The sequence below is a fragment of the Lissotriton helveticus genome, chromosome 11 (assembly GCF_964261635.1).
Source record: "Lissotriton helveticus chromosome 11, aLisHel1.1, whole genome shotgun sequence".
In the NCBI taxonomy this organism is placed as follows: domain Eukaryota; kingdom Metazoa; phylum Chordata; class Amphibia; order Caudata; family Salamandridae; genus Lissotriton; species Lissotriton helveticus.
The window spans coordinates 212,712,793-212,731,504 of record NC_136072.1 but is presented as its reverse complement, the minus strand read 5'-3'; positions in this window follow the sequence as shown (position 1 = coordinate 212,731,504).

Below are 18,712 nucleotides of genomic sequence, written 5' to 3'. Positions count from 1 at the left end.
CTATTACAAACCACAAATCTGTGTTTGTCTCTGTAATTTCCAATTTCAACTGGTACTGGATCAGTTAAGTCAGTTTTAATTTGCTGATTACTTACTCCGACAACTTGGATGGTATCCCCAGAGAGAGGTAGGTTTTCAATCTCCACTGATCTAACAGTAGAACGGGTAGCACCAGTGTCCACTAGAAAAGTGATGTCTACATCATTAACTTTCCCGTTTACAAAAGGACCAGACTGGTCAACCTCAAGAGTGGCTCCAACAACACACTCTTCCTCCTCTCTCGGGCACCGTCAGCAATAATCATCAGAATCGCTGTCTTGACTTTCTGTTAATAAAAACTGTTGTGAAGCATTTTGCATTTGAATTCTTTGCTGCTTTTGCTGTTTTTGTGGTTTTATTACCTGTTCACTTCCCTGAAATCCCACGTTTGGATTATATTTTTGAACTCCCCCACAATTCGGAAAAGGTGGTTGTGGCAATTGGTCTTGACGATTATTCACCTGTTGCTGTTGCTGGTGCTGCAACTGTCGCTGAATATTTAATTCGTTTAACCCCTGTTGCATCTGTAGCTGTCGCTGCAGGTCAACACCATTCTGCATCTGTGGATTCAATAAGGGATTCTTTAAGTTTTTAGGAGGATGAGGACACTCGTCTCTCCAATGTCCAATTTCGCCACAATTAAAACAAGGTAATCTTTGCTTCAACTCCTCAATCTTTGGGCTAAATTTCTTTGGGAAATTATTACTTTTAAACTTTCCTTGTATCTGGTTTGTATTTCCAGTTTGAACAAAATTAGTGTTCTTATTACCCATGCTGGCAATTTGTTGCTCAGCCACTTTTACCTGAGCCCACATGGCTTTCTCCTTGAGCTTTTTCTGTTTTACTTCTATTTCATCACTGCAATACTTAGCCTTTCTTAGAATATCATCTACAGATAGTGATTGCCATCCGACAATGCTATTTCTGATCATTTCTCCAATTTCAGGTTTTAGTCCATAAACAAATCTATAGACAAAATGGCTCATGTCTTTTTCGTCTAATTTTTCATAACCACTGTATTGTTTAAAGATTAACAGTAGTCTTTCATAAAAAGAATGAACTGATTCTTTTGTTTCCTGTTCTGTCCTTTCTATTTTAACCCAATCGACTTCTTTCGGTGGAATTTTGTTTTTCATCCAAACAATTACTTTTTCATAAAAATCCATTACAAGTGGATTTGGAGCACCTGTTTCTTTGATTCGCTCAGGTTCTGTTTTTGGCCAACTAATCGATATCTTGCATTCTGTCCAAAGATCTGATGGAACTACAATATCAAAAAATCCATCTAAATCAATCCACAGAACTTTTGACACTTTGATAAATCTATCGACTTGCCTGTACCACTCAACTGGTTTTTCCCTCAATTTCGGAAAGTCATTTGTAAATAACAGAATGTCCTGTCTCGACCAAGGGACATGAACATATCCTCCACCTGCAATTTCTCTCATTGGAAATTGTTTTGACAATTTTTCCAATCTTTCATCTTCCTTCTTTTTCGTCCATTTTACTCTCCATTTATTCAGTTCTCCTAGCTTTTTGATATAGACAATCAAATCTTTTATATGTACTATTCTTCCCATTGAGTTCAAACTCTCAATGTCACTTTCTGAAAAGTCTAATCTGTAATGTTTCGCAAAATTCTTTTGTTTACTCACATCGATTTCAAGTTCTGCTGCTAGATCCTCTAGTTGATCATATTTATTTTTTGTTTTCCACTGAATGCTTTTACAAATGAACAGTAGTTCATCATCTCGATAGTAATTTAAACTATCAGGACCGATTGTTCCAATTATTAATTCTTCGATATTTGCTTTTAATTTGGCCACATCAAGTTTTGGTGTGGTTACCCTGACTTCAGGACTCCCTATATCTGATATAGCACCCATTGGTGTTTTTGGAGATAAATCCTCATTAAAGGTTAAATCAGGCATTCTCGATTTAGAAGAGTTTATTTCAGATAAGTCTGAATAAAATTTTTCAGCAGCTTTTTGAATTTCTGTATTTAAAGGAATAGTTAATCCTGTTTTGTTTGTTTCCTTTTGGTCAAATACAGGCTGAACAGGACCAATCGTTACTGGAACTGTCACAGCTTCCATGCCTTTTGTCATTCTTTTTATTAATTCTTCTTTAGATCTTAAATATTCATTATAATCAACATCTTCAACATTTCTTGCCTCTCTTGTTTAATTTTTTGGAGCTTCTCTTGCCCTTGGAGCCATTGTAAAATGTCTACCTTCATTTCGAGCATTATCAAATTCTGGTCTTCTAGGAGTTTCAATGATTTCACAATTATTTGGATAAAGTTTAGGAGCTTCATTAATTGGAGGTGCACTCGGTGAAGTTTCAGTAGAAACCACCGGAGTAGACCATGATCTAGGAGGTCTCAAAGGCTGATTCTTTCTAGCAGTTGTATATATTTCTTCCATAACTGCATCCTCAGATTCACTTTCCATAGATTTCCCTGTAGGAGTACCCATTACCATTTCCTGAATTAAATATAATCCTTCACTCATGTTTCCCTGTCTCCACATTCGCAATCTATCTTCATGAGTTTCTCTTCTCCAAGGTGGATTTTTAGAAGGTCTTTTAATTCCACTAGCTTCTCTTTGTAATTGATACATCTCGTCTTCCCACTCAACTAAAGCTTCAAATTGAGTTGGTCTCGGTTTCGGTACAAGAGCGTTCATTTTCTCTCGTAAATTTCTCAAGACTTTTACATTAAATGAACCATCATCAGGCCAAGTTAAAACACCGTCGTTCTTTGTATAGCGTTTCCAACTGTCGAACCATAAGACAGTATGATATCCATATTCACCTTCCATATACGCTGCAGGTGTTTTATACTTATGAAGTAATTTACCACCTCGCGTTTCGATTTTCTTATCAGGTGAAAATAAATTCTTAAATTTCTGAAATAATGTTGGCTTTTTCTCAACATGTTTAAAATGATAACTCATTTTTAAGAGTTAAATCTAATTCACAAAATCGTTCGTAAAATATTTCCGGGATGTTCCGCAAAACAACCAATCCGTGCGCGAAACACACCAACAAGCCAATGACAGTTGAGCTACGTCACTTTTCTGCTCAACCAATAAAATTGGAGTTTTTCTGAAGGACCAATCAGCTCACAGGTCGTCAGAGACTCAAGAGCCAATCAGAATATAGCTTGTGACGTAGGTCACCCAATCCCAGCGCGGCTCTGTGACGTACACAGTAGCTGCGGTTTCTCGTTTCTCACTCCTGGCGCTTACCCCTCCTTCACAAAATCTTTTCACAGCGCCATTTTAAGAACACTTTCCAGTGTAAATTAATTCTTAACAATGACTATAAGGACAACATCTGTTCGTTTCACTATTTAGGATAGTTTACATACATTCAAGTATCCACACTTCGGAATAGACGGCGCTATTCACACTAAGGATAATATTCAATTGTCAGTAGAGTAACCCTTACCCCACCCTTCTAACACGTATAATTATGAACTCGCTTTGCTCTGAACCCACCGCGAAGTGACAGTTCTAAGAGTTCCACTTGAACATAAAATACAATTCAAACTCGCACTTTCACACTGAAAATTCCCTAATTTCAAACACACATGAAATCCGTACAGGACTCTCACCTGTTTATAGAGATCATGCACCGTTAGTAAAATAACGACGTTATCCGTACAGGGCTCTCACCTGTTTATAGATATGAAACATGTACCCGTACAGGACTCTAACCTGTTTATAGATAGTCATGCACCGACGCTAATTTACCCTTCACTCAAGCTCGGAAATAACTAATACTCTTATCACAGTGAGTTTTATGGAAGGCGCTTTGTCCCTATTCTCATGCTGCTTTAATTTCTTAGAAAACCCTCACTATACAAGATTCACACCTAGCCCTAAAACTGTGCTGCTCGGCGACACTATGGTACACGGCGATACCTCTTGTGATACTCGGCGATATCACTACAAACAGAACAGATGGCTTGCGTGACTAACTTCTCGCCACACAATCTATACCGGTATAGCTTACAGATAGCACGAAAAACGAACTCAACATGTGTTAAAACATCGATCCTATTTCCATACCATAACGCTTTAGTAACCCTTAGCAACCAACATATTACCTTGGTTACTCTTAGCAACCATCAATTTCTGCTACCAGAGAATTGATCCAGCGGCCTATAGAAAATATATCATAAACAACGCTACCCAATTTCATAACCTATAAACAAAATTCTATACTAAATATGGACCCATTTATAAACCTGACATATTTTGGGCCTACTGAATCAGGTGGTCAGATTAAATCTATATATACATTATCTACAAACTATATACAATTTTATACATCTGCGGAAAGAATATTGACATTAGAATAAAACCTAACCATTTAAACGACCACCATTGGCGACGTGATCTAGCTAATAGTAACCTACACTCCTGAATAACCAAGACCAGCTTGTTTGTCAAAAGTAAGTTTTTATTTACTAAATTATGGTATATAAATTGATAATTTTATAAATGAATTTTATTAGCATTGAAGCAAGCATGATTGTAAAGAAACGTGAGAAAAATACAATTTAAGCAAGTGAATCAAATTTAAAGTGAATATTTAAAGTTTAGCATTTCTAAAACCTAAGTCCCTAACTGAACTAAATAGATAGAAATTAAAGTAAAGTTCTTTGAGGATTCTTACGTGCTCCACGCAATGTCCGACAGCACTTCACCCTCATCGGAAAGTCAGAAAGCAGCAGCCAGCCCATCCCTAGGGGCATGACTTTTTATACCTTTCTACGCTAACTAAACTACGCAAAGGAAAGTTTTCAGAAATCTTCGACGTCCCATTGGCTGAGAGTGACAAGTGACATGTCACCCACATTTCAAAAGTTCCATTAGGTCACTTTTCTTAAGGACCATTGTCTTTTCTGTATGCAACCAGGAGCTTCCTAGGTTTGCTACAAATGTCTCATTACTTCCAATTGACTTCCGCGGATGCCAAGTTAAGGACTGACAAAATGTTCTTTTTCGACCTTGGCCATGTCCGACAGAATGATGATAGCACGTCAGCTTTTGCTTTGTGAACGCAGTTTTTGACGAACATTTTATTTCAGAATGGGCGTCTCGTGACTTTTGCAGAAGTAAAATTCAACTTTTTGTAGCTCGAGCAGACTAGGCCCAAAAGCAGGCAACTTATGCTTTCTAGTATAAAACAAACACAAGAAAAGTATTAATGTAAGAAATAATGTAGATTCTGTATCCACCCCAAGATTTACTAATTAATTAACCCACCCGATTAATCAAATGTTACCTAGCCAATGCAAACAAATAAAGCAGCGTTTATATCTACCAGTCTTCGATAATCCATGAGACTTATATGCACCTAGAATAGTGGAAATGACATCACACAGACAAGGAAAAGCAAAACAAGCACATGCTTCTTTTAAGTTTGCAGCAGTTAGTAATGACAAAAACGAAAACAATAAATTATTTTATTATTTTGCACGAACAAAAAGATGCAACAATTATGCACGTTTATGAGCACACATGTTAGTCCCCCCATGTGTAAAGTTTAATCTAAGTTGTATTAGCACGACATATCACAAATCATTAATATTATTATTCATGTTATGGAAATGTGACTTCACGAGTTTAAACAAAATTTTGTTTTCTATCTCGCTCCATCATCCTCCACGACCTTGAAGATTCTACAGGAGCCGCGGGAGTCTCCGACCCCCGATGGGGAATGACTGCCATGATCGCCCGTGGAGTGACGAAACTGTATCCGCGGGACGTCGGCGCTCCCATGCTGGCGCCAGCCTCACTTTGAATTACTAGAATCCTGCAGACCTCAGTTCCGGTGAAAGCACAGTGTGACCCGGTAGGAAAAATTGTTGCACCCCCTCCCCTTTTTGACTGATAGTTCAAACCACCGATCCTTTCCTTTGCCCTTTTAACGGAACTTTGGACTGCCTCCCCCTCTTTTACATTTTCTAGAGAAAACAAAACATTAACCACTACATTAGCATAGCAGTTGACACCAGAACTGTTTTCAAATTTAAAACCAACAACATCTTCAACAGAATCCTTTTTGTTTCTGCTGTGACCCTGCTACAGCACAGGCATTGTCCCCAGCAGTAATTCTGCAATGCCGGTAAGAATAGCTGTGGTGCCTACTGGACTCACTCACCCCCGCGGCGCCCCACGCTGTTATTTGCTGGGCGGCAACTTACTAGACATCACTTTCGTGCCATCTAGATTTCAGCGCGTTCTGCTGCCTTGGAACTATTCGCACAACAGACCGCTACTGACAAGAATATTTCATTATTGGTGCTGTCAATTTCAATAAATCTATTGGATAATTCAAAAGAAATTGCCACGGTCTCTTCGTTGTTTAAATGTTTTTACTGTTTTTGTTTTGTTGTATATATTTATATGTTATTAAAGTTTTATATTCCTACTACTTTGTTGGAGTGCTATATATTTTTAATGTGACACATAATTGTAAAAACTTTGATGTACAAAGAGTCATTCCTGGAATCTTCCGCTTCAGGCTCGGTCCCCTCCCCAATCACAATACAGGATGGTTTTCAGATAGTAGGAACACGTGTGGTGTGACGGATCTCATCGGGTGTGGGCCTTGATCTACTATAACTCCTTTGAAGAGGGGTGATTCTTTACAGCTGGGGCCATAAACTACATCTGCAGGGCTAGGTGATAGCCTGGACAATCGGACACAGAGGAAGAGGAGTGTCAGAGGGTGCGGTAGTGAATAGGGCGAAAGGGAGGTGTCGGGCGGGCACAGAGTGTGATTCTCAGGGAAGAGCAGCGCAGATGGGGGGAGGTTTATTGCCCATGCATAAGACAGAGAGCGGGGGTGACCAGTGCCTGGGGAAGATGCTTGCGAGGGTGAGGAGCCATGCTACGAATCGACAGCGTGCAGAGAGTGGGTCTGGTCAAGGCATCTAAAATGGCTGCCGTGCACGACAAAAGTGTGGCATTTCAAAAAAGGCAAGATGGCGCAGACAATGTTTTTCAACACTTCCTCATTTCCTTCGAATCGAACGTTAACAGACGTTGGGGCATATTACCAAAGTTAAGCGATATTTATCGCTAACAATGCTTACCAACGAATTTTTTACCGCTAAGCATCGTCAGAAATTATCGAAGATAAACCTTGCTATTATCAAGGTTTATCGCAAATGCGATAATAAACGGCCGCAATGCATGAATATCGCTAAAAACTCAGCGATATTCATGCGTTACCGAGCTAATGCTCTTAGCCATGTTATCCACCTCCCATTGGATAACATGGCTAAGAACTGCTCAGGGCAGGTGTTACTTTTTGGAGATATTCGCGCTTAGCGCGAATATCTCCAAAAGGTGGTAATAGGAGATAGATATCTTGCATGTTGTAATGCAAGTTATTGTGGTATATGGAACTCATACCATAATCTCTCAGGAAAGCAGAAACTGATCCTTTTGGGACCGCCTAAAAAGGCCTAGGGGGTGAGGAGTACTCTACTTTGCCCCCTTTTCACGTTCTGAACTATTTTATTTTACTCTCTTCTGTAATTACGCAAAATGGCAGCGATAGGATGCATCAGAGACAGACAGTGAGAGAAAGGAGGCCGGAGATGAAGAAGAGATGTCAAATACACATTGGAGATAATATAGTGGCAGAAGGGAAGTAAATATGAGTAAACTTACCATGTAACATAAAAATGTTGCACTCTATACTATAAGTCTCATTTTATACTACAATCACTTTGCTACAACCTCATAAATTAAAAATAAGAATGAATAATGTCTCAAACAATTTTTGATTTCTAAATATAAATTTATTCTTCAGAATTTTCTAAATTTGAAAGAACTAGTAACATGTCCTCATCAGCAATTTCCTCATGAAAAGTCTGCAATGATGATTCTTCTAACTCTATGGTCTCCAAACATTCGATAAATTCGCCATCAACAGATTGATCAAAAAAATCATTCAAGTCATCTCCTCCTTGTGACAATATTTCATTATTGGTGCTGTCAATTTCAATCAATGTAGTGGAATCTTTCAAGTCATCTCCTCGTGACAATATTTCATTATTGGTGCTCTCAATTTTAATCAATGTAGTGGAATCATTCAAGTCATCTCCTCCTTGTGACAATATTTCATTATTGGTGCTGTCCATTTCAATCAATCTAATGGAATCATACAAGTCATCTCCTCCTTGTGACAATATTTCATTATTGGTGCTCTCAATTTCAATCAATGTAGTGGAATCATTCAAGTCATCTCCTTGTGACAATATTTCATTATTGGTGCTGTCCATTTCAATCAATCTAATGGAATCATACAAGTCATCTCCTCCTTGTGACAATATTTAATTATTGGTGCTCTCAATTTCAATCAATGTAGTGGACAATTCAAAAGAAATTGCCACGGTCTCTTCATTGTGAGCCATTTTATTTTGAAATTGCTTGCTGTAAATTGCAGAAAAAAATAATCACTTTCATTTATCGTTTTTAGTAATACATAATATAAAACTAACTTTATCAAGTATTTAGTATAACAGAAGGACTGCAAATAAATAACAGAAAACATTTTTCAAATTATCTTCAAGTGTACAACATAGTTCCCCTTACAAATTAACAACTCACCTTTTTAAAAGTAGGAGAAGTGTTAGTACTGTGTAAATCAAACACCAGAAATTCACCACCAAAAATTCCTCACAAATGTACCTCAGACAGTAGTATCACAAAATGGCTGTGGTTTCCTCTCATTTGACATATATACATAACCAATTAACTTTCATCACACACAAATACAAAACCAAACTAACATTTTAATTGGTTCTAAATTTCAACACTTTCAAATGTGTTTTCCCCATGCAATTTTCCATAGGACATTTACATACGTCTACAGCCTGAATGGCTGAACGGAATTACACCAAACTTGGCAAAATGGTACATCAAACCTAAGAGGTCAGGAAGGATCTACTATGCCCCCTTATGGTCATTTCCCCCTTCGCTTTGGCCTCCTCTTGTCTCTCAATCCTACCGAGAGACAAGATGGCGGCCGCTACGAACTGTTTGGAATGTTGACAGACGCCGGAGAACCAATCAGCTTCGCAAAGCTCCGTAACGCGAAAAGTACGCGAAGCTGAGCGCTGTTACAGATATATATCTTTTTTTGAACGTTAATTTCTCAAAATCCACCGGAGCACATATATTGAGACCTAGCAAAGGCACATCGGGCTACCAGTCCCTAATATTTTGCCAAGTTTCGTGCAAATCCATTCAGCCGTTCGATTATTATTATTATTTTTTTTTTTTGCCCCGCGGGGCTCTTTTAAAACCTCCACATCAAACGTAGGGGGTCAGCGAGGATCTACTATTCCCCCTTATGGTCATTTGCCCCTTCGCTTTGGCCTCCTCTTGTCTCTCGATCCTACCGAGAGACAAGATGGCGGCCGCTACGGACTGTTTGGAATGTTTACAGACGCCGGAGAACCAATCAGCTTCGCTTCACAAAGCTCCGTTGCGCGAAAAGTACGCGTACTGGAGCGCTGCCCGGTCCGCTGTTACAGATATATATCTTTTTTTAAACGTTAATTTCTCAAAATCCACTGGAGCACATATATTGAGACCTACAAAAGGCACATCGGGCTACCAGTCCCTACAATTTTGCCAAGTTTCGTGCAAATCCATTTAGCCGTTCGGGCTAAAAGTGAGGCCAACCGCCCTATGGAAAACTCAATGTTAAAAACACGTTTTGGGACCCCCCTTTTTTCTCGGCCCCCCCTTGACGAACCCCCCCAAATTTTCAAGGGCTGCTCAGAAACAAAATTTGCCATTTTCCTGAAAATTTCAGCCAATTCCGTCCACAAACGCCAAAGTTATTAGACATAGAATTTTCAAAAATCCCATAGAGAAAAAATCCTAACTATATATACCTACTGGCGACCGCCAGTAGGTAATATATATATATATATATATATAAATATATATATATTTATATATATATTTATATATATATACACACACACACACAAACATTATTATGATCTATTTCCACAACCACCTTCCATTGTATATATATATAGCAGTTGAGAGAAATAACATTTAGAAAATACAAAAAAACGGGTTCCTTCTGATCTTACGAATGGTATGAATTTTTGGAATTAATGTTTGCACTTGGTGTGTTTCCTTATTTTAGTAATTGCAGGGTGAACTGGATGTATTTCTTCTATGTTTATGATGAGGTGCACATATTTAAAAACACAAAAACAAAGATGGTTTGATAAAGGCTCAGGCCGAAACGCATCAGTGCATCTCTGAATAAAAACTTATTAACTGCGTCCTGGAGTGCCTACTGTACCCCGTGATCAAGGCAGTTTTCCGCTGAAATGCGCAGGGTATTTTCTGAAATCCTTATGCTTATGTAATAAATCTTTTTTTCATCTGAAATGGACTGTCGGTAGTAATTTAAGAATAGGAGGAGTGCACTCGCACTGTTTTCGGCGTTTGGATATATATATATATTCACTGAAAAAACCATGGGTTATAGACCATATATAGTTAGGAATTAGCATTTACAAAACCTTATTTTACTGACACAAAACCATTGAAATTCCATATATAGTTAGTTGCACTAACTATATATCGCGCACCCGCAATCCACTGCTGATGATGTCACATATTACATAATTCATGACATGGTCAGTGACATCACTGATGACATCACTGATGACATCTCAAATGACATCACTGATGACATCACTGATCACATCTCAAATGACATCACTGATGACATCACTGATGACATCATCCAGTGACTGTGTGTTTCTGTAAAGTTTAAATATGTTTTACATATTGAAGAATGAGTAGATGTAGAAGTGTCTGGATGAAGGATTTAGTAGGTGCGTGACTGACTGTATGAGTGAGTGATTAAATGTGTCTCACTGAATGCATGGGTTAGTGACTAAACTGTCTTAATTTGTGCATCATTATGTCTGTTGTTCTGTAAACTGCTGCATGTGTTGATCAGTAGCTATATGAGTAACTATATGGGTTATTGATTGATTGTCCAAGTATATGTATGGGAGACTGAGTGTGTGTGTGGCTGGCTGGGAGATGTGTGACTCTGTGCAGATCAATGTGTTCTTGTATCAATGATTGTATAAGAGAGTAAGTATGTGTTAGTATATGTTTGAAAATGTAAGGTACTCTATGTTTAACTGTATAGATTAGAAAATGGAAGTGTGATTGATTCTTTACAGGACTGACTAGGTGTGTGAGTAACTCCATGGATGAGTGGCAGAGTGTGAGTGTCTGTATAGGTGTATGAGTGCATATGATAGTGTTGTAAAGATGAGTGATTGTATGTATGAATGATTGTATGGGTGAATGAGTGAATGTGTGTGTAGACGTAGGAATCAGTGAGTGCGTATGTAGTAACTAGTATTGGTGTGTCAATGGTTTAAAAAATTATATTCTGTATTTAACACTGGGTGTAACAGAGGTTATATTAAAGTGTGAGGAGATGCATTGTATTGTCACATGAATGATATCATCAGTGATGTGACCATTGATGTCAAATGAGATGTCATCAGTGATGTCATTTGAGATGTCATCAGTGATGTCATTTGAGATGTTATCAGTGATGTCATTTGAGATGTCATCAGTGATGTCATTTGAGATGTCATCAGTGATGTCATCAGTGATGTCATTGGAGATGTCATCAGTGATGTCACTGACCATGTCATGAATGATGTAATATGTGACATCATCAGCAGTGGATTGCGGGTGCGCGATATATAGTTAGTGCAACTAACTATATATGGAATTTCAATGGATCTGTGTGAGTAAAATAAGGTTTTGTAAATGCTAATTCCTAACTATATATGGTCTATAACCCATGGTTTTTTCAGTGAATTTTCAAGGTTTTGTAAATGCTAATTCCTAACTATATATGGTCTATAACCTATGGTTTTTTCAGTGAATTTCAATGGTTTTTTATTAGCAAATATCAAAAGCTTTAAAATGTCATGTACGTGGTAGGTAAAAACATTTTCGTGTTTATGCACGCTGATGTGCTTTGAACGCTGCCCCCCCCTCTTTTCTTTTAGGAGTATTCTCTCTTTGCAGATAGTGAAGGGTAGGTAATGCAGGCCTTTGCCCCCGTTGTAATCAGTCATGCCTGCTTCCTTCTCCATTTGATTGATTGTTATCCAAGCATTTACTGTTTTGGAATTGCTTCTCTTTGGTTCATTCTCTATTTACAAACAAGAACAGAGTCGCAATACCCTGTTTAGTCTTTGCAGATAGTGAAAAATCGTTAGAAAAAACAAAAGGAATCAAGCAAAATCAGTAGGCCACTAATGGGATCTCTTTTTGACCTCGCTAAAATAGAAACATTAGGAACAACCCCTCATGAGAAATATGAAACTAGTGAGAGGAACCGAGCTCGACGCCATGATGGCTGCAAGACAGCTCGGCTCCGCCGCCCACCCCGCCCAAAATAACGACAAACCCTATGCAAATATTATAAATATATACAACACACCAGCAAAGTAACAGGGTAAAACGTTTTATTAAATAACTATTTACATGGCAGCCTGCTGCAACATCGATCCAAATGCATGCCGCCGTTCCCGGGATTTCTCCCCGACTACTCTGCGGCCTACGAGATGGAGAGGCCGGGGCGTTGACTAGGCGGGGCCTCCGGCCGCAACCACAGCGGCAACGATCGCTGCTGACGGAGGGGAGCCTTGCCGGTGAGACCACTGATCTGAAGAACCGCTGCCTGCGGTGCCTCCCTGTGCCGCTTGACGGAGGCCCCCGAGGGGCGGTGTGGTGGCGCGGACTCAGAGGGGGAACTTGGCTCCGGGCACTTGGCTCCTGCCCCCTCCCCAAGTCTTGTTGCCCTGGTGTGGCTTGAGATCTCCCCCGACATAGGCGGCCGGCTCCCGGGGTCCGGCGGAACTTTTTGCCTTTTGGTGACTCTTCCATTCTGGACCTTGTCCCACAATCCGTTTGACCTGAAGACACGTCCTGCGGTGCCCTGGTCCGACCATCACATAAACCTGCGCCAGGAGACGGCGTGGGGTGCACTGGAAGGGAGAGGCGGCGTGAACGAGCCTCCCCCACCTCCCCAGGTGGAGGTTTCACAGCTGCACCCCAGCGCTTCACTCGACGTAGGCGGCCGGCTCCCGGGGTCCGGCGGAACTTTTAGCCTTTTGGTGACTCTTCCATTCTGGACCTTGTCCCACAATCCGTTTGACCTGAAGACACGTCCTGCGGTGCCCTGGTCCGACCATCACATATACCTGCGACAGGAGACGGCGTGGGGTGCACTGGAAGGGAGAGGCGGTGCGAACGAGCCTCCCCCACCTCCCCAGGTGGAGGTTTCTCAGCTGCACCCCAGCGCTTCACTCGAAAGCTGAGTTACGCCCACTCTTGCGGCACAGTGCTTCTCTCGGCCAGCTGAGTTGCGCCTGCTCTTGCTATTACAGCGTCTCACCCGCCATCCGGCTGAATTGCACCCACTCTTGCGGTACAGCGACAGGCGGCTGCCACGGAGCTCACGAAAAGGCGGTCGGCTCCACAGACTTGGGCCTGGCCTGCAAGGATGGCTCTGGGCAACCCTGGAACTCGGACGCTTGACTGCTAGGGCATGGGCCCCATTCCCAAAAGCGTCCCCTCAGCCTTGAAGATTCTACAAGAGTCACCGGGGCCCCCGACTCCTGCAGACTTCCGGTGGGGAGCGACTGCCATGATTGCTCGCGGAACGGTCACGACGTAGCCACGGGGTGCTCTCATGCTGACGCCAGCTTCAGTCTGAAACATCCAGAAACACTGTAGTATCGCGTTGTCGCGTAATGCGTCATATGACGCGCCGCGTTAGCGCACCCGATGCGCGAAGCGAGGCGCGAAGCGCAGCTTCCCGGAAGCGATCCGGGGCGCGGCACGGAGCGCGTAACGTAAGCATAACAGGTCATGTGACTTGTTAATAAAAATTTTCATTGCTTCATTTCACTTTTGGTTTCCTAATGATGTAAGGCTAGGTCATGTGACCTAAAAATGACACTTTTCATTGGTTTAGAACTATTTTTTTGTCCCAAATGATGAAAACCCCTCCTTGTTTCCTCACTCTGACTTTCATCTTTGTGAGAGGAAGACCTACAGTGCCTCGCTCGGCCACTTGAGTTACGCCCGCTCTTGCGGCACAGTGCCTCGCTCGGCCAGCTGAGATACGCCCACTCTTGCGGCACAGTGCCTCGCTCGGCCAGCTGAGTTCCGCCCGCTCTTGCGGCACAGTGCCTCACTCGGCCAGCTGAGTTCCGCCCACTCTTGCGGCACAGTGCCTCGCTCGGCCAGCTGAGTTCCGCCCGCTCTTGCGGCACAGTGCCTCACTCGGCCGGTTGAGTTTCGCCTACTCTTGCGGCTACAGCGTCTCACCCGCCATCCAGCTGAGTTGCGCCCACTCTTGCGGCCTACGACATGGAGAGGCCAGGGCGTTGACTAGGCGGGGCCTCCGGCCACAACCACAGCGCCAACGATCACTGCTGACCGAGGGGAGCCTTGCCGGTGAGAGCCACTGATCTGAAGAACCGCTGCCTGCGGTGCCTCCCTGAACCGCTTGACGGAGGCCCCCGAGGGGCGGTGTGGTGGCGCGGACTGGGAAGGGGCGCTTGGCTCCTGCCCCCTCCCCAAGTCTTGTTGCCCTGGTGTGGCCTGAGATCGCCCCCGACATAGGCGGCCGGCTCCCGGGGTCCGGCGGAACTTTTTGCCTTTTGGTGACTCTTCATTCTGGACCTTGTCCCACAATCCGTTTGACCTGAAGACATGTCTTGCGGTGCCCTCGCAATGCGGCCTGGTCCCTGAATGTGTGCAGGGGGACGGTATTGATTGGATCAAGATGGCGGCTTCACACAAAGCTGACTCAAGTGTTGCTGCTGATGCTATGCAGACAAACTGGTTTTCAGTTTGTACATTCTTCAGGATTTTTCCATCCAAGGCTGGTTGAGAGTTTGTAGAACGATGGCTTCAGATTTTCAATATACTACTCTTCAACATTCTTCATAAATGTAACAATGTGAGACTCACTAGGAGAATGGACGTTTATCTTTCCTTTCAAAATGCTGCCAACAATATTTTCTGAATGGAAGACACCATCTTGTAGCATAAAGGGCTGCGTCAAGGGTGGTATTGCCCAGAATGTCTTGTTTTCTAGTGCTCGTAATGACGAAGCCAGAACTGCCGAAAGGGATTCTGCTCCTGCCGCTACTTATTGGAGACATTGAACTATACTCTGGACCTGCCTGGCCTCGACCAAAATGGCGCCAGTATGGGAGCGACTTGAAACTCCTTATGACGTTCTAGTTACTTAGCCTTGACGTTATGGGGGATGTATGCGGTCTTTGTGCACATGGCGGGCGGGGAAGGGTACTGACTAGGAATACGGACAACCCTATTGATGTCGATTTTTCATTATTGATTATTGTATTAATAAAGCTTCGAAATAATGTTACCCATGATACTCGCCCATGGTGTGCGTATGAACGATTTTATTGTAACTGATCCTGTTATACTTTCAATTATAAAATCAACCTTCACTGATCCTGCAACCGTTTGTCACGTTTAGTTTTTTCAATTAAATGGCTCGCTTGTTACATACTCCTATACCCCTGGCTTTTGAAAGACACCATCTTGTAGAATAAAGGGCTGCGTCAAGGGTGGTATTGCCCAGAATGTCTTGTTTTCTAGTGCTCGTAATGACGAAGCCAGAACTGCCGAAAGGGATTCTGGTCCTGCCGCTACTTATTAGAGACATTCAACTATACTCTGGACCTGCCTGGCCTCGACCAAAATGGCGCCAGTATGGGAGCGACTTGCAACTCCTTATGACGTTCTAGTTACTTAGCCTTGACGTTATGGGGGATGTATGCGGTCTTTGTGCACATGGCGGGCGGGGAAGGGTACTGACTGGGAATACGGACAACCCTGTTGATGTCGATTTTTCATTATTGATTATTGTATTAATAAAGCTAGAGATAAGTCAAGTACGTGGTAGATAAAAACATTTTCGTGTTTATGCACGCTGATGTGCTTTGAACGCTGCCCCCCCCCCTCATCATTTAGATTACCACCGCCCATTGCACAAAAGCGTACCGGGCGCTCCCCATGCAAAAAAAATGATTTTTTTTTTTTTTGCCCCGCGGGGCCCTTTTAAAGCCTCCACATCAAACCTAGAGGGTGAGGGAGGATCTACTATGCCCCCTTATGGTCATTTCCCCCTTTGTTTTGGCCTCCTCTTGTCTCTCGATCCTACCGAGAGACAAGATGGCGGCCGCTCCGGACTGTTTAGAATGTTGACAGACACCGGAGAGCCAATCAGCTTCGCTTCGCGAAGTTCCGTTACGCGTCAAGTACGCGAACCGGAGCGCTACCCAGAGCGCTGTTACAGATATATATATATATTTTTTTAACGTTAATTTATCAAAATCCACTGGAGCACATATATTGAGACCTAGCAAAGGCACATCGGGCTAACAGTCCCTACAATTTTGCCAAGTTTCATGCAAATCCATTCAGCCGTTTGGGCTAAAAGTGAGGCCAACCGCCCTATGGAAATTAACATGGGAAAAATGCGTTTTGTGACCCCCCTTTTTTCTCGGCCCCCCCTTGATGAACCCCCCCCAAATTTTCAGGGGCTGCTCAGAAACATAATGTTCCATTTTCCTGAAAATTTCAGCCAATTCCGTCTACAAACGCCAAAGTTATTAGACATAAAATTTTCAAAAATCCCATAGAGAAAAAATCCTAACTATATATACCTACTGCCGACCGCCAGTAGGTAATATATATATATATATATATATATATATATATATATATATATATATATATATATATTTCTTCGATTCTCCACGTTCTTAGATTTCTTGACGGAAGTCACGGCACCACAACAGTAAGATAGTTTACTTAGTTTATTTTAAATACACCATGTGTAAAAAGTGCAAAATGGACGGCCCACGCGTTTCGACTGCAATCAGTCTTCAACTGGACCATAGAGTCCTGGCTGTCTAGAACGTTTTTTAAAACTGCTCAGTGCTCAAACCATCATTTGTTTCCATCATTAAAAACAACTCGACTGCCGACTTCATTCACAGTTTTAGGCACCAACTAATCGCCATTTTTTACATAGCTTTCACAACATTTACATTTTTACTATTCATGTAAACTACTTTTTTTCCTACTTTTGTATGCATGTGAATACATTGGTAACCTGCTAAGTGCCAAAATCTATTCACAAGGAAAAGTAGGGATGTCTTGGGGAGGAGGAGTGAAACGGTGAAAAAAGTTGATAAAAGTTTTATACAGAGCTGTACATTTTTTAAGATCAAAAGGGGGTAGAGTGAAGAAATAATATGGGGGCAAAAATAGAAAAAGAGAGCAAGAATGACCAATTTCTAAACAGGATTTCAACAATCACTAAAGTGCAATGATTTCCTTTTTAGTCTTTATAATGTAATCCTGTGTTCTTCTATTGCTCCCTTCAAAGGATGTATCTGTAAAGTACTGTATCTTATCCCTTGATATATATATACACGTATATTGCCATTAGGTATTTATAGTGGTTATAGTAAGGACAGAGTTTCTATGATAAAGATGATTATCAGTTACCAATATCATCTTTGGCGGCGGTTGATGAATCTTCATTAAATTTTCCCCAAAAAGTTGCCTGGTACTTCAGATGGAGTCTGGAAAGTTTCTGGGTGTTTCGTGTAGTGGAATGCTGAGAAAAAGTGTGGGTGAAAAAAGGTGTGTTTCCCATGTTAATTCCCATAGGACCTTTGAACAAGCCTACACCCTGAACTGCTGGACGTAATTACATCAAATTTGCCAGGAAGCTATATCTAGGTATGCAGATAGTGCTTTTTGAGATATGGTGTAATTCTGTTCAGACGTTTGTGAAATATTAACTGGAAAACATATTTTTATATCTAGGGATGCGGATTACCTGCAGGTCCGACAGTCCCCATGTTGCAATCTGAATAGCTGGCAACACTTCAACCAGGAAATGTTGGCAGCTGCCTTAGTACTCACCTGGAGCCGAGTCCCACCAAAAATTTAAAAAAGAAAGAAAGGAGGCAGGGTAGGACTACCCTCACCCCATAGAACTCATGGTGGGGTCCCACAGGGACCATGCTGAGGATTAAAAACATTTTTTTAAATACATTTTGCCGCAAATTCATGGGTGGATTCGCGGTTTTACAGCAAAATTGAAAATAAAAGAAGTGCAGGCTCTGTGCTTAGTTACAAGGAAGTCCCTGGGTGGGCCAAACCCCGTGGGCATGCAGGCATATAAAGAAAAAGGATGGGGGTGCATAGTGCCCCCTCCAAATTTCTAAAAGCCCAGGTGAACTGCCACCTTCCCGGGGCAGTTCTTTTAATTATTGGGGGGTCACCGTACCGCACCCCTGGCACCAGGTCTGCCACCTCTCCAGGGTAAAACAAAGTACTAATGTACGGGGCCATTATGGCCGCCCTACTGCCCCATTACTGCCACCTCCCCGGGACAAAACAGCAAATCAATGCAGGTGACCCACGTGGCCCCCAGCAGCCCTAGGGATCAATAACACCCTGGTCTTTTTTCAATTTTGAAATTTTGAAGCTGGCCATGCAGA